This window comes from Hemitrygon akajei, chromosome 2, assembly GCF_048418815.1.
Source record: "Hemitrygon akajei chromosome 2, sHemAka1.3, whole genome shotgun sequence".
NCBI classification, from domain to species: domain Eukaryota; kingdom Metazoa; phylum Chordata; class Chondrichthyes; order Myliobatiformes; family Dasyatidae; genus Hemitrygon; species Hemitrygon akajei.
Genome location: NC_133125.1, coordinates 96,980,740 through 97,006,148, shown reverse-complemented (window position 1 = coordinate 97,006,148; position 25,409 = coordinate 96,980,740). Strand labels below are relative to the sequence as shown.

At 41.4% G+C, this 25,409-nt stretch overlaps 1 long non-coding RNA gene across 1 annotated transcript in view; it reads right to left on the bottom strand.

The window, feature by feature from the left end:
• Nucleotides 1-24,345, bottom strand: part of LOC140714633 (uncharacterized) — a 31,133-nt gene extending 6,788 nt beyond the window's left edge. The window contains exon 1 of the long non-coding RNA XR_012095959.1: nt 24,208-24,345. This is a non-coding gene — a long non-coding RNA (uncharacterized lncRNA). The remainder of the gene's footprint in view (nt 1-24,207) is intronic.
• Between the last annotated feature and the right edge of the window lie 1,064 nt (nt 24,346-25,409).

Sequence of the window (25,409 nt, the reverse complement as noted above, 5' to 3'; positions counted from 1 at the left end):
CATGGTCATCCCTTTCTTATTCCTCACTTTTACCCATACAGTCTCAGTAGACGAGCTCTCCTGTCTGTCTTGTCCAAGTACTGCCAAGACATTTTCCTTGGCTAGTAAAGCCACCCCTCTGCCTTTAATTCTCTCACCTTCTATCATGTCTAAAACAATGGAGCCTCGGATCAGTGAGCTGCCAGTTCGGTCCCTCCTGCATCCAAGTCCCACTAATGGCTCCAATTTCATAGCTGTCCATGCTAATCCATGCTCTAAGGTCACCTTCTTTACCTGCAATACTCTGCACTGAAATAGACACAAATTCAAGACATTAGGTCCACCATGCTCAACTCTTGGTTCCCATCTTTGTAGGTAGGCTTTACAACTATTTTACCACAACCACTCCACTATCTGATCTGGCAGTCTGGTTCCCATTGCCCTGCAACTTTAGTTTAACCTTTGGAAGAGTCCAAAGATCCAGAAATATAAGCCCTCCCTCCTGCACCATCTCCTTAGCCATGTGTTATAGTGTATTATATTCCTGTTTCTAGTCTCACTAGTACATGGAACAGGTAGCAATACTGAGATCACAACCCAGGATGCCCTGTGATTTAACTGAGCACCGAACTCCCTGAGCTCACTTCGCAGGATCTCATCACCCTTCTTATCCATATCATTGGTATCAATGTGGTCCATGACATCTGACTGCTCACCCTCCCTCTAAAGAATGTTATTGACTCAGGCGGAGATGTCCCTGACCCTGCACTTGGGCCACAACATACCATCCGGGAATCTCATTCTCTTCAACAGAACCTCCTGTTTGTTTCCTTAACCAAAGAATCCCCTTTCACTGCTGTTCATCTTCTCTCCCCTTTTCTCTTCTGAGTCACAGTGCTAAAGACCTGACTACAATGTTATTCCTCTGCTAAGCTGTACCCCCACCAACAGCATCCAAAGCAGTATACGTGTAATTGAGGAGAATGCCCACAGGCATACCCTGCACTAGCTGCCTATCCCCGTTCCCTCTCCTGACAGTTACGCAGTTACCCATATCCTTCATTTTAAGTGTAACTTACTCCCTGTGTCTGCTGTCAAACAACACCTCCATCTCCTGAATGATCCTGAGGCCATCTACAAGGGGTGATTGATAGATTTGTGGCCTAAGGTAGAAGGAGTCAATTTTAGAAAACCTAGCGCATTTATTTTTCAATATAGTCCCCTCCTACATTTACACACTTAGTCCAGCGGTTGTGGAGCATACAGATCTTGGACCTCCAGAAAGTGTCCACAGCATGGGTGATTGATAAGTTTGTGGCCTAAGGTAGAAGGAGATGAGTTATACAGCTCTCGCTACATGCATATGCAGTTCAACTCTTTGAGTAATTATGCAGAAGGTTTGAAGTTAATAGCTCATCAGTTAATAACTCACCAGGGGTGATTGATAAGTTTGTGGCCTAAGGTAGAAGGAGATGAATTACTAACTTCAAACTTTTGGCATAATCACTCAAAGAGTTGACCTGCATGTGCATGTAACAAAAGCTGTATAACTCATCTCCTTCTACCTTAGGCCACAAACTTATCAATCACCCATCAGTGAACACTTTCTGAAGGTCCAAGCTTCAGAATGCTCCAGGTATGCTCCACGACCGCTGGACTAAGTGTGTAAATGTAGGAGGGGACTATGTTGAAAAACAAATGTGCTACGTTTTCTAAAATTGACTCCTTCTACCTTAGGCCACAAACTTATCAATCACCCCTTGTACTTTCAGATCCAGTTCCCTAACATGGTCTGTAAGAAGATGCAGTTTGATACACTTCTCGGTGATATAGTCAGCAGAGGTACTGGAGGTCTCCTTGTCTTCCCACATCCTGCAAGAGGAACGTCTTGAACCAAAGCCACAGCTTCCCACTCTAACAATGGCCCCCACACACGCAGGCCACTTCAGCAATAAACATCTGCTTAAACCGAACTATATTTTAACAGCTCTTGTCAAATGCCTCATAACCCAGATGATCTCAAGTTCTGCAGAATGTCCCAATAGGTCACACTCACATTTTAATTCTGGTGCTTACTTGCCACAAGCAATAACTTGCATGATCTCGAGCTCCACCGAAGTCTATATTTTTGGCCACTCAATTTATCTAAGTCCATTAGTAGTACTGTCATGTCCTCTTCACAACTCTATATATTGTGGTCACATTTAGTTGCACCAGCTGTCATTTCAAGTTACTTAATAAGCAGAAGCAGCAGATGTTCTGACATGTTCGATGTTCTGGTTACACCTTGCAATGACTTATAGCCATACGTTGCGTAGGATTATAGTCACCGAGGAAGCTGATGGCAATGGGGAAGAAGCAATTGCAGAACTTTGGTCTTTGGCCTTCTTGAGATGTTACAATTTGGTTTGATAACCCCCTCCCACCCCACTTTTCCATTTTGTTTTATATCATCAGCAACATTTGGACAGCATATACAACTTCAATCAACTAAACCATCAATATATTGTAAATATATGACTCTTGTGCCAACCTCCCAAACCTCAACTGTTTGGTCCATATTTTCTGTCCATATCCTATTTTTGACCTTTTATGTTTTTTTTAAATTCTTAATATATGACATCCCAAACTCCACCTTATCTACCCTTTTTAATTATATTGACAAAATGTTTTCCATTAATGACAATTTCTCTTCTACAAAATCAAGCTGGCTCTGCCTATTCACAAAAATTATCTGTTGCTACCTACTTAATATTAAACTCCAGTATGTTCCAAACAGTTGATATCAGGCTAACCGATCTGCAGTTTTATTTTTTCTATCTTTCCTACCTTACGTGGCTGTGTTGCACAGATTTGACAGAGAGCTGCAGACTCTAAAAAGAAGTGCAGTGATACTCTAGCCCAACCAACTAGTCAGCTCTAAGCAGGAAACAAAACAGGCAAGGAACTGTTATCAGTTCTAATCTTCCATACAGCAGGCAACATCTGGCACTGCAGATTGGAAGATAACAAGATAATGCTGTACATATTGAAATGGGTCTGAATATTTGAATACAGTTGACTGTGGAAAATAACCAATCTGAACCAAGTATAATTCTATCAAAATATATATTCCAATTTACATAAATGAAAGTAACTATTCTCTTTCATTAATTTCAATTATTGGTCTATGTATATTTTCAGGATACATTTCCCCAACTGTTTGCAGTTTGGGCAAAGATCTAAGGCAGGAGTTCCTAACCTTTTTATACCACGGATTCCTACCATTAACTGAGGGGTCCATGGACCCCAGGTTGGGAACCCTTGATCTGAGGACATTCATTTGGAACTTACGTAAAAATTTTCTTCAATTCCATAGAAAGTTTAATACCACAGAATATTTAATACTTCTCCTCAATTTCCCCGAAATTATGATGGAGGCAGGTGAAGTTCTACCTTATGTCAGTTTCAAAGCATACACACATTTATGTATTTTAGCATGGCCATAATTTACATCTGACTAATTGACTTTTATGATATTCATTAGCACAGAATGAGTTCATGTCCCAATGTTTTAACACCATAACTTTTATGAGGAAAATAGCAACTAAGTTTTGAAAACTATCCTCTTCTGTGCCTTGCAACATGACACCTCCATCCTTTCAATGTTTGCTTGTTAGATATAAAAAACTTCTAATTGAATCTGATCACATCAGGGTACAAAGCGTTTTTTTCCCCTGCATGTCTTTTGATTAAGACGTGTTTCATCTCTCCAAAAGGAACATGTCCAGATAGCTAAGGAATTCCAAAGGGATCTTTTCCTCTTGTTTCAATGAACATTTCAAATAACTAACTGTACAACTTTTAACCACCATTTCAAACAGCACTTCAGCTGATATGTACATGTTCCTCCATAAATTTGCTGAATTTGAGGAGGGTTTTGGGGAGAGTGAGTGATCACAACAATATTTTTAAGGGGGTGTCATTTCAGTCTGGATTTCATTCTTACATTAAAGGAGGTTTACATGAAAATCCACATCGTATTATGTTTTGAAAGCATAATTTAAGTTCTTTAAGTACTTAAACACCTAGGCTATTCTCTTGGACCACAATGAAGCTTCTATATTTAAGAAAATGGCCATGTGTCACCAGGAAAACAATTTTGATGCCAAGCTGCTGAGCTCGGAGATAAAGAATTGAAATCCCATTGGAGGATTTAAATAAATTATAAAATAAATTATGGAATCGATAATTTAAATGTAGCTGGCAATACTTCAAATCAAAGGGAAACCTGTCAGATAAAAGGTGGTATGAAGAACTAGATCTAACAAATCTGTGCCAGTCCACATAATGACTGAGTTCTAGGTTCATTTTTCTACTTTGCACACTTTGGCATGGATTTGTGAGCCGAAGTGGAATCATCCCCTAATCTCCTTTGGATCACCACAAAAAGATCTTTTTTGAAAATCATTCTTGGACAGAGATGGAGATCTAAAAGGTTTCCAAGGTCTGAGTGGATGTGACAATGACCAATGTTGAGGGGGATGGATTGAATCTCAGCGAGAGAAAAGATGCAAAGGTTGTAATAACCTTTGGATAGTTGTAAGACCACAAGGCCTTAAGGCATAGGAGCAGAATTTAGCCTTTTGGCCCACTGAGTCTTTTCCACCATTTATCACAGCCAATTCATTATTCCTCTCAACCTTATTCTCCTGCCTTCTCCCCATAACCTTGGACATGTTTACCAATCAAGAACCTATCAAACTCCATTTTAAAGAGACCCAATAACTTGGCCTCCATAGGAGTCTGTGGAAATGAATTCCACAGATATACCAGCTCACTGGTCCCACTCTGTTGTGAAGGGATGTCCTTGTATTCTGAGGCTGTGCCCTTTTGGTCCTAGACTCCTCCACCATTGGAAACATCATCTCAATGTCTTGTATATCTATTCAGTCCTTTCAATATTTGGTGGGTTTCAATGAGATCCCCTCTCATACATTAAAACTTTCATTCCCAAGATCATTTTCATGGGCAAATTAGTGGTTGTTAAGAGTTTTGTGTCAAAAAAAAATCAGGGAAGAGATGGACTGGATATAGGTTGTATTCTGAGCTTCTTAGTGAAGCAGCCCATGCCTGGATGCAGCTAGACCTAGATAACATTCAGACTTTGGATGATAAGTGACAAGCAGAATTCATGTCATAAAAATGTCAGGCAATAACTCTCCCCAACAAGTGAGAGTCTGAGATTCAATGGCATTATTATTGCTAACTACCCACCACCAATTTCATAGGGGTCACTATTGACCAAAAGCTCACAAAATTACATGGCAACTAAATCAGGTCAGATGCTGCAGCTTCAAGGCACAAGTCTCTATTGTAATGGAAAGCCCTGCACTTGCCTGCAGAGCCAATAACTCGCAAACGCTCAACAAAGCACACTCCAACAACCATCCTAAAACATTCATTCTGTGCATCACAAGCTCATAGTGGCTTCAGTGTTTACCATCTACAAAGTCATCCATTAGTCTCGAGAGACCATTGATTTGTGCCTTGGAAAGTTTCCAGGGTATAGGCCTGGGCAGGGTTGTATGGGAGACTGGCAGTTGCCCATGCTGCAAGTCTCCCCACTCCACGCCACCGATGTTGCCCAAGAGAAAGTTGCCCAGTGTCGTCACAGAGCAATGTGTGGTTAAGTGCCTTGCTCAAGGACACAACACACTGCCATAGCTGAGGCTCGAACTAGCGACCTTCAGATCACTAGACCAACACCTTAACCACTTGGCCACGCGCCAACCCTCTGGTTATACACTCAGGTTATTCTAGCAGCATTTCTCAAACCCAAGACCTTTACCACCATGAAAGGAAAAGACGTATATAGATGTATGGAAATATTATAACTATTATTATGGTGGCATATATGTACTTCGATAATAAGTTTACTTTGAACTTTGAATTTTGAACTTTTTGACCTTCAGGGTCCCTTCCAAGTTGCACAACATCCTTTATTCAAAGCACTTTGCTGATCTTTATTAATAACAGTGTGAATCTTGAAAATCCCTGTTCAGTAGCACTATGAGTGCACCTTCATCGGAAGGGCAGCAGCAGCGGTTTAAGTGAGCAGCTCACCATCATGTTCTCAAGGGCAAATAATGCTGCTGGCTAGATTGACCAAATTAGATTAAAAACAAAATACAAGCGTTTATTAAACTTGAAATAAATTAGGAGGCAGATAATCAAAAAGACCACATGGGGAAGATAGAAAGGGGCTTAGAAGCATAGAGCCACAGAGTCCTACAACATAGAAACCAGGTCCTTTGAGCTGTCTAGTCCATGCCAACCTGATCTTCTGCCTATTCCCACCTAACTGCACTGGGACCATATCCAACCAAACCCCTCCCATCCATGTACCTATCCAAATTTCCTTTATATGTTACAATTGAACCTGCTTGTCAAGGACACACCTTTCAAATATCCTTTGGACCTCCTGAGATCCCAGAGCACTGAACTCTCCTCTCTCCCTCAAGGCCTTCAGTCCCCCTCAGGTGGCATCTCTACCTCTCCTTTCCCCCTTCATCAACCCCTATAATGATCCTTCCAGTTGCTTCATGCTACTACCATTGATCTCCTTCATCACCACCATCTCGTTCCAGGGGCTCTAATTACTCAGAACTGCTCCGCAGCATCATGCCAAATCTTACTAAGCTGTCAACAGTTAGCATTTTAATCTGGCTGGTTGTGACTGGGAAACAGAGACAAAAAATATTCATAAGGTCTTGGTAAACTCAGCTAGGCCCGAGGGGGGCAGATCTGTTTGGCTAGAATTCATGGCTTAGTAGGCATCTTTGATGGATCCTACTCTTCTGAAGGTTCACTTGTGACTCTGTGGCCGGATTCAGCTCTAGCTCCATCTGCAAGTTTGCAGGTGACGCAACCGTAGTGGGTCACACCTCAAATAATGATGAAGGAAATAGAGAGCTTAGTAATGTGGTATCTTTACAACAATCTTCCCCTCAATGTCAACAAAAGAGGTGGTTATTGACTTCAGGAAGGGAGTGTTGCACAGGCTCATGTCTACGTCAAGGGTGCTGAACTTGAGAGCTTTAAGTTCTTAGGTGTGAATATCACCAATAGCCTGTCCTAGTCCAACTACATTGATGGCACAGCCAAGAAAGCTCACCAACTCCTCCACTTCCTCAGGAGACGGAAGACACTCAGAATGTCCCCATCAACTTTTACTGATTTTTATCAATGCAGCATAGAAATCATCTGTCTGGATGCATAATCACTTGGCATGACAAATGCTCTTCATGAGAACGCAGGAAATTTCACGGAGTTGTGGACACAACTCAGCACATCAAAGGAACCAGCCTTCCCTCCATTGGCTCAGTCTATACTTCTTGCTCAGTAAAGCAGCCGGTATAGTCAAAGACCCCATCTACCTGGACATTCCCTGCTCTCCCCTCTCCCATCAGGCAGAAGATGCAGAAGCCTGAAAGCATGTACCACCGGCCTCTAAGGTCAGCTTCTATCACACTGTTATCAGACTCTTGAATGGACCACTTGCACAAATAAGGTGAACTCTGGGCCTTACAATCTACCTTGTTATGATCTTGCACTTTATTGTTTACTTGCCCTGAATACATTCTCTGATATTAAATGGAACCATTTGAACCTGTAACTTTTATATTAAATTCTACACTGTTATTACTTTATCTTATTCTAACTCAATGCATCGTGTAATGATTTGATCTGCACTGTAGAGCAGGGGTTCCCAACCTGAAGTCCACAGACCCCTCGGTTAATGGTAGGGGTCCATGGCATAAAAAAGATTGTGAACTCTTGCTGTATAGAAAGAAAGAGAGAGAGAGAGAGAGAGAGAGAGAGAGAGAGAGAGAGAGAGAGAGAGAGAGAGAGAGAGGAGAGAGACAGAGAGCAGAGAGATAAGCTTGATTTGACACTTGTAGATCAAAACATACAACAAAATGTATCACCTGCACCGATGACCAACACAATCCAAGCATGAGCACATCCAAGCAATACAGCAACCTATCAGTCTCACAGCTCGTTCACTCTAACCCTGACCGTACATCTTTGGAATGTGTGAGGAAACTGGAGTACCCAGCGGAAACCCACGTGTAAACGGGAGAGAACGTGCAGACACCTTACAGACCGAGGCAGGAACTGAACCCCTACTGCCGGTGCTAGAAAGCATTATGCTAACTGCTTCGCTACCATGCAACCCACTAGAATACATGTGACATTAGTAAACCAATAGCAATACCTGCTCCATCATACACCCCACCTTAGCCTGTCAGCAGCTCCCACACCTCCCAAACAGACATCCATCCAACAGAAGGAATTACTATTAACTTCAGTGATTCCTCTACTCCTCCCCCTCCCCCCCCCCCCCCCAAAAGTGCTACAGTGCAGCACTCTAGCCCTGCATATATTGGGATATTTGGAAGAGATTCATTGAAAGTGGGTTTCAGACAAGAAGTAAAGTGCATAACCAAACTTTTCTGGCACTTTTCTGACAGATGAGGGTTAGGTTAACACTGCACGTTGTATTTTACATTATCATATTTTGCTGTCTGACTTGATAAATCATTCTTCCCTTTAAAGTACAGGAAAAAATTATGTTTATAAAATAAATGCATGTTGTTCTCAGATATTAGAAGAGCAAGGTGTAAGCCAGTTCATTATTAACTTGGCTGACCTCAACCCTTGACTGGAACAGGGAAAAAAACAATCAAGCTCTTCATCTTCATCACTATCAACCTACTGGGAGCTGCGTCCATTATGGGTGCATGCAAATAGAGATTGAATCAGGTTTGGTTGAATTGGTTCAATAAACCTAAATACTCATTGCCTCGTTCACACATGAACTTCAGCCACCAGCAGACTGAAGGCAGATAATTAGTCCTGTGAAAAATGGACAAGGTATTAAGTTGATGTCAGTGCTCTAGGAATCCTACAGCAGTAGCAGACAGTACCTTCAGGAAAGGAAGAGAAAGAACTTGAATTATACAGCATTGTTCACAACCTCACAATGTCTCAACACGCTCCAAAGCCAATGAATTACATATACATTGAAGAGTAGCTGCTTTTGTACTGGTCAGAAATACAGCAGGTAATTTATACTCAACAAGTTCCCATAAATAGTATTGACATAAATGGCTGGATAATGTGTGTTTGGTTTTGTTGGCTGAGGCATAAATATTGGCTAAGACAATTCCTCTGCTCTTACTGAATAGTTTCATTTTGCATACGTCTGAAAGGGAAGACAGATGAATGTAGATCTGACAGATGGTACCTCCATCAGGCCGATACTCCTTGAGTACTGCACCATCGTGCTGAATGAAACTATGTCCTCTAGTCACTGAAATGGGGTCAATTTCACAATTCTCTGACTTCAGAAGTACGAGTGTTTTTGTTGATCTACAGTATTACCTTTATAGGCAACTAGTAAGATAAGTGAGGGAGAAGAAAAAGACAGCTGTGAAGCAGCATGACCAACTCCCCCTGGTTTCCACCCATGAAGATCAAGAGGGGCACAAATCCAGAGAAAGTCATGGCGCATGCAAACACACAACATACAAGAGAATCCCTGGAAGCATGGTTTTCTGCGAACAATTCTGCAAACAAACATGTAAACCTCAACCCTATTTATTAGCTAATGCAGGCAAAATTCCAGAGCACAATGCACAGAGTTCGCCACACAACCTGTCCTGCAATGAGACCCCCCCCCCCCCACAACGGTACAACTGAGTTTCCGTGATAAAGACAATCGAGTGATTGCTAAGTATAGAAAGGCCAAGCTTTCGGAGAACACACCACAGATTAACAGTGCACTGATGATGTCTCCTCATATGGTGACAAAACATTTGCAAATAGATTGCCAAGATTGGTGAACAACTCAACCCAACAAAAAAACAGGCACCTGACAAAGCACTTTAGCAGCAGCAAGGGAGTGCTTTTTTGCACACTCTGTGGCCAACGAGTGGACTTTGGTTTATCAACAAAGCTCTATAAAAAAAAAGCAGTTTAACACTCTTCCAAACTCAGCTATAACAGCTATCATAAAACCTTTGAACCAACCTGAACTCAACACGCTCTGGTGTAGTCAAGTATTGCACTTCCTCACATCTAAGGCTACAACACCTACAGAGGTTGTGTGAATTGTCACCAAACTGCATCCAACTTCTTGAAACGTAAGTTGTTACAACCCCATCTGATCCCTCTACCCAGGTCATATTAGTGTCAACAGTAATGAATAGACCAAACCCTGAACCAGAAACAGGCCCAAAACAATGAACCCATTCAAGACCCAATAGCAAGGCTTCTTGGGCTTCACCAGCCTGGTAGGATATACAGTAGGTATTTCTAAACAGGATCTGAATGGGACATGGGCCAGTGACCACTTAATCTGTAAGTGGTGAATCAATCCCTCCTCTGCCTGTGAATGCAGTAACCCAGATCAAACAATGGACGATATCATCACATCCTGCCCTCAATAAGTATTTGACAGATACCTTTGAGATAAAATCCGTCTTTAAAATAGCCGTACAGAGGCTTAGCAACATCAACCTCATTTTATAAACATTGTCTAGCCTACACAAGAAGAAAATTGCTTGTAGAGGCATAGTCCTCACACAGTGCAAAGGCCCAACAATTGTAACATCAGCAAATGAGGGCTGAGCTTTTGCTGAGGTATAGTTTCAGCTTTAAAATAAACAACTGCAGGAATTACAAATGCTGTAAATTGATAATAAAGGAGGACTGAAGCAGAGCCAAGGATTTAATTCTGATCCCAGCACTGAAAGTTTTCCTGGAAAACTAGTCGTATGTTTACCAAGACCCAGCTGAAGTTACAGCCAAGCATTTTAGGTGGGGGAAAAAAGGAACAGTGTCACATATTTAAAACATTCCACACTAAACAATACTATTTTTATGTTGTGATTCATATTTGGGTTTTTTTAATATTCCTGTTGAGACATTACAGGGGATCCTTCAGTTCTTCTCTGGAATTTGTACTTTTTCCCTTTAATCTAAGCAGCTGTTTTCTTTCCTCTCTGGGTGCATTTATCAGTCAAACAGTGACTCAAAACAAACAGGAAGTCTTCATTAGCAAGACTCCTTGGCAAGCAGTTATAAAGGTGCCAGCAGAGAGGAAATCAAGGTCTGCCTTAGTATTTAGATCTGGATGAATTATTCTCTCCACACTTGCCGTGAGATGCATTTTACTGCAGCTTAGTTATCTAAACCTACCTGAGCAGGATTTACAGGTAGTGCCAACACTTAATAACTCTCTTTACTTTGTGGCCTGACGTGTTGTTCCCTCTCCACGGATTTCACTGAGCTCCTTTCTGTTCCTATTTTATCCTACCTCCCTAGCACTTCCTTCCTGAGCTGTCTGTGCACTCTCCTTTCCAGGGGCCTTCGTCTTGAGCTTCCAACTTAACTAATGGAAGACGGGAAACAGAAAGGGGTATGCTTTCAACATAGGCCCGAAGTTTTGTGCGTATTCAATAGAAAAGTCACATCCTTCTGTTTTCTACTGAGAAATAATGTGTCGCCTTGTCACTTCCTTACTAAGATCAGCTCAAACTTCCTGTGAAGTTACTGAGGTAGAAAGCAAAGGTAGTGCTGGTTGGGGGTAGGGACGAAAACAAGGGAGCTAAAGGGCTTAATCTGTCAAAGTCTCTCTTTTTTTAAAAAAAGAAAAAAGGAAAATGAAGCATATTTAACATTAGCCATTTCCTGCACTCAGGAGGGAAAGAAAGCATGCAGTTAGTGCTGTGTCTGAGGCACTCTGTGCTGCTGTTATCTCTGACCTGCAGCTTAGCCTTGGTGCCTGCACTGCCAAAATGCTCCTATTCAACATTGTGCTGAGTTCATCAATGCTCCACGTGTCAGGATCCTAACAGGAAAAGCAGGACAGACAGTCACTTCATTCAGCAGCCCAGAATCTCATGACAAGCAAAATCCCCTTGTTGTCCATTTGTAACACCATGACACAGGTAATCTGTCCAAAAACTGCAGGTCCAGGCACACTCCCCTTTACCCTGCCTGCAATGTGAAACTTACTTAAAAATCAGCCAGACTTGATCCTAAAATGATGGTTAAAATGGATTGTACTAGAAACCTCTCTCATGCGGGTGTCGCAGTTAACAACAGCTGGCACTGTGTTCCCTGCAACTTCGAAGTGTCACCAGTTAATTTGTTCTGTTCCTTACAATATTTAATTTATGAACTTTACTTTGTTTATTTGTGTGTAGTTCATCTGTAGAATTTTCCTTACTTTCCTAAATTATTGTGTGTTATATATATGTTTGTATACTACTATGCTTTACACCCTGGCTGGGAGAAATGTTGTCTCATTTGACAGTATACATGTACAGTATATAGTTAAATGACAATAAACTTGACATGATTTGACTGTGTCGGACCGTGAAGAATACAGGTCATTTTCATTTTCTACTGGAATATTCAACGAGAGTGATAGCCAGCCATCAATAGACACCTGCCTTATGCAGACGCACGCACTCGCGCGCACACACACAAATATGCATATGCACATGCACACACACACACACGTGCACAAAACTGCCAGAGCTGACAGAAGCAATAAAAGTGAACAGGCAAAATTATATCAGTCCATAACAGTGACAAAATCAAAACAGGTGCCTCAGGTATAAGTCTCCCCCTTTTCTACTGCAGCCCCAACCCCAGCCCCCGGCCACCCCCTATCCATGAACTCTTCCATATACTCATGCACAGCACTGGAATGCTTTGACAGGTGCAAGGGTTCATGTTACAGTGTGAACTGGTGAATAAATATGTAGTATCATTGAAGTCTAACGTGCTCACTGAACAACCGAGGACGTTAATAACTGGCAAGGTACACTAATCTCTGATTGCAACATTTGGTTTCCTTTAATCTGGAGGGACAGCTGTATTAAAGAGGGAATTATACTAATCAGTTCAAGGCCCTCGCATATAAAACTTCCCATTAGGCTTAAAGTACAACAGCTTACCACTCATTCTCTAGGAGTATGCATCTGGTTCTGAATACGGCCATCACTAATTTGCAAGGTACAAACTGAAAACAAGAGGCTGACAGTTTCTGGGGGATGGTGGGGTGGTGGCGGGGGTGGGGGCTGCTAGCAATGCCCAATTCTATGAGAATTTTCTAACACAAAAGCAGCTTTGAAGCATCTCACTCCTCCTGCATGTGTTATCATCCCTTGTCCATCTTTTTCCTGTCACCGGAGGTGAGCAAATTGAAAAAAAAATGATGTTGTCAGTCAAATACTAAATACAAAGCTTGGCTTTGTTATCTTCAGTCAGAGGTATGATAGGCCATGCCATATGGCCATAATCCCTCCATAGCTCCCATCACCTGACAGGGGAAAACCTTCATGATGCACGACCTTATACGGCAGGCGCCAGGTTAGGGGCTGTCCAAGGGTTTCTTTTTTTATTTCTCTTTCTGTTAAATCCAGGGGTTTACGGTGATTCTCTATTTTTTAGCCAGGCAAACTATAAATCCGACTGATTACTCTGCACTCTTTTGCTTGACTGAGTCTTTACAATCAGACAGCTCTGTTAACAATAAACCCCTGATGAATCAAACATCTATGGCATTAGTTTCACCTAGCTGCCTCTTTCCCATGCACCAAGAGCTCTGTCAGACCTCATCTGACAAGGAGAGCAACTGACACGTTTTCTCCCGATGCACCTATTTATCAACAATTCAGTAATGAGGAGGTGGGGGGGGGGTTAGTTGTACAGACAGGGAGAGAGAGAGAATAAAACAACAGTTCCCTGTGAAAACTCAAAGCTCAAATTGGCAGGAGCGTCTTCAGCACATCCAGGTTAGCTTCTGTGAGCTAGACACTTAAAGCTGCATATTACAGGGTAAAGACCAAGCAGTGTTTGGCTACAGATCAAACCAGAATATACTGGGTGTTTGTCATGCAGTGCAGACACCTATTAATAAGCATGCAGAGGGGAGAAAGTAGGAGAAGCTGGCGGGGGGGGGGGGGGGTTGCTGGGTGACTGGGGAAGCACACAATTTCAAATAAAAACCTAGCAATTATAAAATACAGAACTGCTGAAGTTATGGAATTATGTCACAACTCTGCAGCATGTGGTAGTTCCTTCCTTATGTATTTTAAAAAGTTTTGCTGACCTAACCAAGAACTTCTGGTAAACTAAAACTTTTAATATTTTGCCATCGGTGAATTTCAAATCCTTATTTTCCGAGTTCAGTCACATTTAAACAATAGGACTAATGCACGGCTTTGCAGCATTAAAACCATAAAATGTCTCTTTTTGCTTCGTGTTTTCTTTTTAATAATCCAATATGAAAAGGTATGATTCAGATCTGAGACCCCGAGACTGGAGATTGCTATTTAGTTTTGACACTCTCTTACCCTACAAACACAAGCCTGTAGTGATTATATAATACGGCCCTCTATCTCTGGATAGCCAACTAATTTAAATGCTGATTTAAGACCTTCAGAATGCACCTGCTTTTTTTGCTCACAGTCAGACCAAAATACATTAAATACAGGCTTATTTCATTCACATGGAAGCAAGAGGGATTTTTTGCTTTGGTAGAGAGAGAGAGAAAAGTTTCCTTTTCTCCATGGAGGATTAACTGTAGATTCAGTCTGCATTCACTATTGCTCTTGTGGCTCAAGTAAAGTGATTTTGGATTACCTATATGAGGGTGCTTTGCATACCTCAGAGGCTGACAACAACAGCTCTGCATATGAAGTAAGTAACAGATGGGGACTGCAAAGTATGGCCAGAGAATAGTGTCGTTTGCAATGATCTCAGATTGGTTCCAAGATTGGTGCTAATAAAGATTGTCACCATGCCAAACATAAGTGCTTGACATAATCCAGATATTTATTCATTGTAAACATTTTAGATTTTGTGCATCTTGATCAATTCTGAACATACTGACCACTGAATGTCAGTGATTGTTATGCGTGGCCCTAGAAACCACTCCATCAATGATTGCTTTAAGGGCACCTTTTAATCTAGCGCCTGCCCACTGCTGGGATCTTCATGCACAGTATTTATTTCCCTCCAATATAATTTTCAATACCCTGAAAATGTATAATCACAGAAATCTGTGTGGTATCACAACTGAATTGTGCTTTGCATTTTCTGTCTGAGGAGGGATTTGGATTGTTCAACAAGTCTAGTTCTGCATATGAATCGGTATTGGGCAGAAAGTTTATCAGCTACCTTTAATTGTTCACTTTACGTAATCTGTGTGTCTGAAAGGAAGTGACTAATAAAAGGCAACATTAATATCCTGGTTCACCATTACAAACTGCACCAGTTGCCGGATTGCCACCAAAATGGATGATAGAAAACTAAGTGGAGGTCCATTATTAGGCCTACTTTCAGACTTGAACTGCACTGCATGCAAGGACCATACAGACCAAAAGAAAGGCTTACTGTTCTTTGGTCCTACTGAAATGATTTGGATGATTTATAGCCCCCTATTATGTCTCCAAGGGCAATTCAATCACTTTATGTCCAATGGGAAAAGAAGCTGGATCCTGTTTTGGAAAACACCTGCTTTAATTAATGCAGGAGAAAAATGCATGCAGCAACATCCAATGAGCATATCTGGATTTAGGAAATGCAGGCTTCTTCACCCTCTTCCTGATGGCAGCAGCAAGAAGAGAGTGTGACCTGGGTGGTGGGGATCCCTGATGTTGGATGCTGCTTTCTTGCAACAACATTTTGTGTAGATATGCTGAATGATGGAGAGGGCTTTACTGGTCATCATGTTTAACAATATTATCTCCCTAAGACCATAAGACATAGGAGCAGAATTAGGCCATTTGGTCCATCGAGGCTGCTCTGCTACTCAACCATGGCCGATCCTTTTTTATTTCCCCTCCTCAGCCCAACTCCCCGGCCTTCTCTCCGTCACCTTTGATGCTGTGTCCAATCAAGAACCTATCAAAATCTGCCTTAAATACACCCAGTGACCTGGCCTCCACAGATGCCTGTGGTAACAGCTTCCACAAATTCACCACCCCCGGCTAGAAAAATTTCTCTGCATCTCTGCTTTAAATGGATGCCCATCTATCCTGAGGCTGTGCGCTCTTGTCCAAGACTCCCCCACAATGAGAAATATCTTTTACACATCTACTCTGTCCAGGCCTTTCAACATTTGAAAGGTTTCAATGAGATCCCCCTTCATCCTTCTAAATTCCAGTGAGTACAGACACAGAACCATAAGATGTTCTTTGTATGATAACCCTTCCATTTTCAGAATCATCCTTGTGAACCTCCTCTGAACCATCTCCAATCCCAGTACATCTTCTCTTAGATGAGGGCCCAAAGCTGATCTTAATACTCAAGATGAGGCCACACCAGTGCCTTATAAAGCCTCAGCATCATATCCCTGCTCTTATATTTCAGAATTTTTGAAATGAATGCTAACATTGCATTTGCCTTCCTCACCACTGATTCTACCTGCACATTAACCTTTAGGGTGTTCTACACAAGGACTCCTAAGTCCCTTCGCATCTCAGAATTTTGGATTTTCTCTCCATTTAGAAAATAGACTACACATTTGTTTCTACTACCAAAGTGCATGACCATGCATTTTCCAACATTGTATTTCATTTGCCTCTTTCTTCCCCATTCTGCTAATCTGTCTAAGACCTTCTGCAGCCTACCTGTTTCCTCAACACTACCAGCCCATCCATTAATCTTTGTATCACCTGGAAACTTGGTCACCTTTTCCATCATCTAAATCATATATGTCAAACTCAAGGCCCGCGGGCCAAATCCGGCCCGCGGTGGAATTATCTTTGACCCGCGAGATAATATCTAATTACTATTAAAGCTGGCCCCAGTAATCGAAGCGCCTATGGCGTATGATATGGCTAATGCTGAGTTTATTCAGGTACCAGGTTTTCAGGGTTTTTAGTGTTTATTCGGCAGTCTTCTTCATAAGAAACGGAATTTGTAAAGTGAAACACTTTGTAGTTATAGCAGAGACTGAGACACATGAGAGCAGGCTGAAAAAACGGAGGCAACGAAAGCTGCGTTCGCACGCGTCCGACTGATCCAGCCCGCATGAAGCTGCATTTTGCTCAATCCGGCTCGTGACCTAAAATGAGTTTGACACCCCTGATCTAAATCATTGATATACAGCAGAAAAAAGCAGTCCCAACACTGACCCGTGCAAAACACCACTAGTCACTGGCTGCCAACCAGAAAAGGATCCTTTTGTTCCCATTTGCTGCCTCTGACCACTCAGCCAACGCTCTAATCATGCCAATAACTTCCCTGTTATACCATGGGCTCTTAACTTAGTAAGCAGCCTCATGTGTGGCAGCTTGTCAAAGGCCTTCTGAAAGTCTAAATATACAACATCCACTACATCCCTTTTATCTGTCATACTTGTAGTCTCCTCAAAAAATTCCAACAAGTTTGTCAGGCAAGATTTTCCCTTAAGGAAACAATGCTAACGTGTCCCATGTCACCAAGTACTCCAAAACCTCAGCTTTTTGAGCACCTTCTCCTGTAACAGTAACAGCACTCACTTCTCTTCCCTCACACCCTTCAACATCTGACACACTGCTAGTGTCTTCCACAGTGAAGACTGATGCAAAATACTCATTTAGTTCATCTGCCATCTCCTTGTCCCCCGTTATTATTTCTCCGGCCTCATTTTCTAGTGGTTCTATATCCAATCTAATCTCTCTTTTATTTTTTATATACTTGAAAAAGCTTTTACTATCCACTTTGAAATTGTTTGCCTGCTTGCTTTCATATTTCATCTTTTCCCTCCTAATGATTCTTTTAGTTGCTATCTGTAGGTTTTTAAAAGCCTCCCAGTCCTCTGTCTTCCTGCTAATTTTTGCTTTGTTGTATGCCCTCTCTTTTGGTTTTACATTAGCTTTGACTTCCCTTGTCTACTATAGTTGCATTATTTTGCCATTTGAGTATTTCTTCATTTTTTTGTGTATACCTATCCTGCCCCTTCCTTATTTTTCCCCAGAAACTCACGCCATTACTGCTCTGCTGTCAACCCTGCCAGTATCTTCTTCCAATTTACTTTGGCCACCTCCTCTCCCATACTACTGTAATTTCCTTTACTCCACTGAAATGCTGCTATGTCAGAATTTACTTTCACCCTATCAAATTTCAAGTTGAACTCATTCATATTGTGATCACTGCCTCCTAAGGGTTCCTTTACCTTAAATTCCCTAATCGCCTCTGGTCCATTACATAACACCCAATCCAATGTAGCTAATCCCCCAGCAGGCGTAACAACAAACTGCTCTCATAGGCAAAAAACCATTTCATAGGTATTCAATAAACTCTCGAAATCCATTACCAACCTAATTTTCCCAATCAACCTGCATCTTGAAATCTCCCATGCTTATCATTACATTGCCCTTTTTCTGTTCCCTGTTGTAATTTGTGGTCCACATCCCACCTGTTTTCAGCCTTATAGAATATAGATTAATATTTTGGACAATAAGGATTCTTCTCACCTGCTTCCCAACTCAGTAGTAACTACAATCCAGGATAATGTACTTACTTTCAAACTCCAATGAGTTTACCCTGAACACTCATAGAAACATAGAAAATAGGTGCAGGAGTAGGCCATTCGGCCCTTCGAGCCTGCACCGCCATTCAGTATGATCATGGCTCATCATCCAACTCAGAACCCTGTACCGGCTTTCTGTCCATACCCCCTGATCCCTTTAGCCACAAGGGCCAGATCTAACTTCCTCTTAAATATAGCCAATGAACCGGCCTCAGCTGTTTCCTGTGGCAGAGAATTACACAGATTCACCATTCTCTGTGTGAAGAAGTTTTTCCTCATCTCAGTCCTAAAAGACATCCCCTTTATCCTTAAACTGTGACCCCTCGTTCTGGACTTCCCCAACATCGGAAACAATCTTCCTGCATCTAGCCTGTCCAATCCCTTTAGAATTTTATATGTTTCAATAAGATCCCCCCTCAATCTTCTAAATTCCCACTCCTGGGCATTATTCCATGTTAGGGTCCAGCAGGAGGTGCTCATCACAAGGGCATTTTATTATCGGCATATCCCAGGGATGAGGTGTTTTCCAGGGCATCCAATGACCTGCTTCTCCTGATCTCATGCATTTGCAGCTGGAAGATCGCTGATTCACATGGACGAATAAATGATGTTTTCAGGTAATACCCTCAACGTGAGTAAGTAAGCAAGCATCCTAATCTTACGAGCCTATCTGACCTGCATGGCCATCCATCCACACTGTGCGGCGTGCCTGTTATTTTATTTTAATAATTCGCTGTGTTCTTCTCTCCTTTTATTGTAAATTTCCAGACTATTCCCTTCCCCCACGTTCCTGCCTTCTTTGATCCTTACTCTCACCCACCACAATGCAATCCCCTTCAGTCAGGACAACAGGGTTGGGTGGTCTAGTGCTGAACTTCTCCATGGCAACCAGTATAGGTGTAGACATTTCCTCATGCATGGACGAGGTTGTGAATCATAATTTATGCATGGTGTCGTTGCTGCACAGCCTAATCTGCATACAGGAGTTTAAAAATGCAAACCGATATTAACAAAAAGTCAAGATAAGTTTAAGAGTATTTTACATTGGGATCATCATTCCTTTCTTTAGCTTTTGAAGCCCAGCACAAAATGAAGACCAGAAACCCTATCTCCATTAATTCACTTCCTTCCCCCATCCCTATTGCTTGTTATCTGTTTACACATATCCTTCTATTCCTGGAACGGGTGACCAAAAGGACTACACATGACACAACATGGATTGGCATTGCTTACTGTCAAAATAAGACTGACAGACGGTGCCAGAATTCTCTTTGGAGATGGAATTCCCTTCCTTTCACCGGCTAGTAAGGAAAACCATTAAAAAATGATGACAGAACCAGCACAATATTCCATTCAGAAAAAGCATGAGGTAAGAGTGATTAGAATCGCCCTCAGCGTTAACATTGTAGAGAACTATAGATATTTTCTTCTGGAGTAAATTTCCCTGAAGTTCACTCTTTCTTATTCCTTTATTTCACAAGGTACACTAGCTAGGTTGGCATCAATCTAAATTAGATTTTTTTTCAATCAAATATAAGTTCTGACAAGCACTACAAAGTCTGGTAAAATATAATATGCATGTAATAACATATTTTGACACACTAGTTCATTTTGTATTGTGGCATCTACATTACTAACACATACCAGCTCACACCTACACACCTCAGTATCACAGTCTGAGGTGTTCAAACGTTTGCATGAAAATTGTGCTCAGCAGCAGAAACACAGTTAAAAAGTCAGCGAACCAATTACTGTCTGCAACAACTGACTGACTACCGATGTATAATTTGCTGGTCTTTCAAAACTGTTTCTCTCAGACCCACAAACAAGAAAGATATGCTTCTGTTATTCTTGCAGGTCTTTCGACTCCACTGAAACATGCATGTGCGCCTGACTTGTACAGATAGAATGAGCTTCACTGAGTGGATTTTAAACAGGAACCTAAAAAACTAAAAACAAATCAGACTTAATTGTAATTGGCTGGAACTAAATGCCTAAATCAATACCGCAACAGCTGATCTGCTCATCATTTAACCATTACCTGGGAGACGGTCCCTCCTGCTGTGTCTGATTTTTACTTTAAATTTACTGCAGCTTTCTTCACTCAGATACTTTATTAAATAGAAGGAGCCCATGTTTCCCTCATTCTTTCTCATTTTGCCTCTGACTTTGACAAATATTTTTCCTGATAAGTGACCTTCAGTACTCATAATTGTACATATCCAATAACACACTATTTGTTTATCTCTGCATTTGTTTCCTGACTTGGATTTCTGAGGGGTAATTTGTCCCCGCATCTATCTGTCGGAGACTCCAATGTGCAAAATGCTGTGGGAAAGAAAACTGGCAATCTTGCAATGTAGGTAAATATAACAGCACTGTAGAAAGATTTGTCTCCAGCTACAACCCCACCCATCAGAATGAGTAGACATGGGACATTCCGTGTCCCTCCAGGGTCAGAGAAGCTCTCCACTGGTGAGCTAACATAGTATCTTTTCCTCTTGTCTTTTTGTTCTGTGTGGGAAACACTGCTTTTTTTTCCTCTCTTAATACTCTTTCCCATTACTCATGTTTTCCAGTTTCAATGTACCTCCAATACTGCCTGGTCCATATGCACATTGAAAACTTTTGTTTTTGTGACTGTGTTGTTATGTGGGTGTGTTTGAGCGCCTGCCAAAAAAATGGGGTATGCGAGAGGCAGAAGGACTGACGAAAAGAGCAAAAGGTGACAGGGAGAAAAATGATGGTGGGGGATGGGTTAGATACAGAACCGACAGATGACTAGTTTTAGCCTATCCACCTGCTGTTAGCTTACATAACACCTCCCTTCTTTTTCATAGAAGTATTAAATTCTGCACAATCCTGCACCCCCCCCCCCACCTCAGCCAATGCTGGGGTTATAAATTGGTCCGAAGTAATCTTAAAATGATAACGTGTGGTTTGGAGTACATGAAATCAACCAACTAATGGTAAAAGTCACTGTGAGGGGAGTTACCTTTGCACAAGGTTTCATTTAAGATGGTTCCTCTCTTTTACTCAGTGCCTGCGAATCAGCATTTTCAATGGACAATAGACCCAGCAGTGGTCTCATGATTGCTTCTTTTCAAATGGTAATGGACATCCTAACTCCTTTGCCAGGTTTTCTCCCCCCTTAACAAACCGTAAATTACAGATTACAAGGCCGAAAAAAAATAATTTTTTAAAAATTCTGCACTGCATATCTTTCTGTACCCCCCCCACCCCTCCCGACAAACTGACATGTTAATTACCCTTTAAGTGCTCCACTCTAGGGCTCTGATCATCTCCTAATTGTCGCAGTCAATTGTAGCCAACAGTCTCTTCATTCCCTAGCGCTTTGACAACAAGCGCAGGGATCAAAGACGAATCAGCTCCCTTCAATTTCCATCTGTTTAGGATACCACAAAAAGACTGAAAGGAAAGGTATAAAGGGCACCACTATAAAGGAGAATTAAGTGTAGAAATTAGTACAATTGTAATTTTTGTTACCTTTTATTGATATATGTTCCAGTAAACTCCCTTATTACCTATTTTGAGAAAATACATAAACATCTGCAGTGGCAAATGGCTTCTTAAATACTTAAAAGCCCCTGACACGTTAGCATAATTTCCTGCATCCCGACAGGGCAGAGAATGATTTGAATCATTTTTCACTTATTTTGGCAGCATGGTATGATGCTATTAAAATATTCTTTCTTATTGCAACCTGTATTATGCAATCGAGGAGATTAAGAAATATCTCCAAAAGGCTGTACCAGCTTTCTTTGGTGTTGTATTTTAATGAGTTAAGATGACTGCACTGTTACTTTTGTCAGATTTCAATCTTTCCATTCACTCCACACAAGGAGATATATACAGTTCAGGCCTTTTGGAAAAGTTCCAACTCCAGACTTCACGAAAAGAAATGCATTTCATATAATTTCTGGTTTGGATAAAGATACTTCCTGTTTACACAGGTCATGCTTAAAACAACATACAATCACTTCCAGAACACTGAATAACAATGATTTTTTTGACTCACTTAGACTTGTCAAACATCCAAGCACGTTAGTTGGATACCATTGATATTCTTGTGAAAGTTTTCTTCCCCTCAACCCTTGACCTGATAATCTCATGAATGTAATGCCACCCACCTTTTCCCCATCAGTAATATACGCTGAGGGTACACATTATGTACAGTATAATTGTACAATTTGTATAAATACAGCACAGTGCAAAAGTCTTTGGCACACACAGTATATATAGTTAGGGTGCCTAAGACTTTTACACAGTACTGTATTGTCAACATGGAGTGGAGAGCAAGTTTGTAAATCTGGCGAGGGAAAAGGATTTTGGGAATGGCAGGGGTAGAGCACCGCGGGATGGAGGTGGGACAGGTGGCAGAGAAGGGGTGCCAGGGCAAGGGAATGACATGGGTGCAGACACACCCAGCCCTGAGACACTAGGCAAGGTCATTTGATTCCGAACAATTGGTTTATTGATCATTACAGAATATTTCTCTGGTGCTCCCCACTCCCTCCCCTCTCCTTCCCCTTTTCACAACCTCTCCCTGCTCCCTTCCTTCTCTCCGTCCACAATGGAGACCCATATCAGAATCAGGTCTATCATCGCTCACATATGTCAAGAAATTTGTTTTTTCTATGGCAGCAGTACAGTGCAATACATAAAATTACAATAGTACTGTGAAAAAGTCTTAGGCACCCCATGGTCCTGAAGAAGGATCTCAGCCCGTAACACTGACTGTAGATTCATTTCCATTGTTGCTGCCTGACCTGCTGAGTTCCTCCAGCATTTTGTATGTCTAGCTATATATATACACATGCCAAGATTTTGCACAGTACTATACATACTGAAAAATAAAAATAGCTTGCCATTTTCATCAAAGTATGCTAGCAATAACCCACAGCTAAGGCCAGGAACTCCTAGAACAGTGTATTTGAAGGAATATTGATTATCTATCCCCTCTGAGGTGAATCCTTAAAGGGACCCTACCATCTGGTGAATCCCATCTGTTCCTTAAAATATTTATATGTATACTAGCTGATCTCGTGTGGTATTGCTCGTGCATCGTCTCAGGCCTGTGTTGCAATGGCTGACAAATAGTAATTATATTTAACCTGTGTTAAGTCAGTGTTCACACAGCCTCTCAGGGGATGCTCTTAATGTAACTGTTAAGTTTACAGACCAGAGGATGGACTAGATTATCAGCAGTAAGACAGAGATGGAGGAAGTTTCTGGTATACTTTTTCTCATTTGTAAACACAGCTCTGACACATTGAGTTACCAAGCACACACCTGAGTTCAGATCTTTGAAAAATGTGAACTTGTGGCTCCATTTCACTTCTCTGTGGGTCAAAAGTAAATCATTCAAATAAAGATGTCTTAAGCAACACAGTTGGTATAAATATCACTGCTTGCATATGTTAGAAATAAAGAATATACAGAAATAATTGCAAAAGAATTATTAATCTCATATCAGTTTCAGAGGTGACTGCCTTGTTTTTCAATCCTTCTAGGACACTATTCTGCACGATTACTGCTGCCCATTATTATTCACTAATTACTAATAAACACTCCATGACGCGAGAAAGGTGGTGAACAGATTTGCGCTCTATGAGATACAGCACCTGCCACACTGTATGCTTTCCGTAGCAACCACCATCGTAGTCTTCTACTGGGGTTATCAGTGCAGTTCCACCTCCTCTATTTTCCTCTGTGCAATCAGATTTCCGTGAGTCAGAAGGTCCAAAAGTGCTTAATTTGACATCATTTTAATCAAGCTGACTCAATCTCTGCATGTGATTGTGCCTCCTCTGATGTGAGGTTTGCTAATGAGATTACAAAAGAACAGATTACAGCAGCTTCCATTTATATAGCGCCTTTAAGACTGCAAAACAACTCAGGGCATCGTTATAAAACAAAAACTGACGTAGAGACATGTGAGCAGATTTTTGGGCAGATAATCAAAGCTCGGTTAAAGAAACACACTTTAAGAGATGCCTGAATGATAGAAGGAGACTGAAAAATGAAGAGCAGTTTGGGAGGAATTACAAATAGTGCTTTGGCACCTGAAGATGTGGTTCAGTCATGGTGATATTATATTTACGATTGATCAAGAAGACAGAATTACAGAGGTGCGGTCTGAAATTACAGAAGGTTTTGATAATGTCTGTGAGAATTTATCAGAAGTCAGTGCAGATCCAGAAGAATGGTTGGTCTGAATGAGACAGGGACAGCAAGGATATGAATGATCTTAGTTTTATCAAGCCTGGAATGTGGGTGGCCAGCCAGCAGTCCAATCTAAAAGTAACAAAAGAAGCATCTCAGATGAGCTGAGATGAAGGGATGAAGTTGCATATCTCTATAGAGGTGGAAATAAGCTGTCCCAGTTAATTATAAAAAAGAAAATGCTAGGCAGGCAGCATCTGTGGAAAAAGTAACGGGGTTAAAATTTCACGTCAAAGCCTTCATCAAACCTCAGGTGTAGGTGTAAGTCAAAAGCATAAGGAGGGAAAAGGTTATCAGTATGATTCGAAAGGGAAAAATTTCCTCTCCTTAAAAGGGGTGGGAAGTTATGATGTAAAATACATCACAATCCAATTTTGATTCCTGAAACATTTGGGTCAGAAGGGGTGGGGCTTGGATGGGGTGGGCTCCCTGGAGATAATTACTCATAATAACTTATGATGGGTAATTTTTTTTCTCTCCCTTTCTTGGCAGCAGTTAGAGAGAGAGAGAGCCACATGAGACATCGGAGAGTTATTCTAGCCATATTTGTAAATCAGTGGGTGCACCACTACCTTCTGCTCCCCATCAACTTCCTCCAATT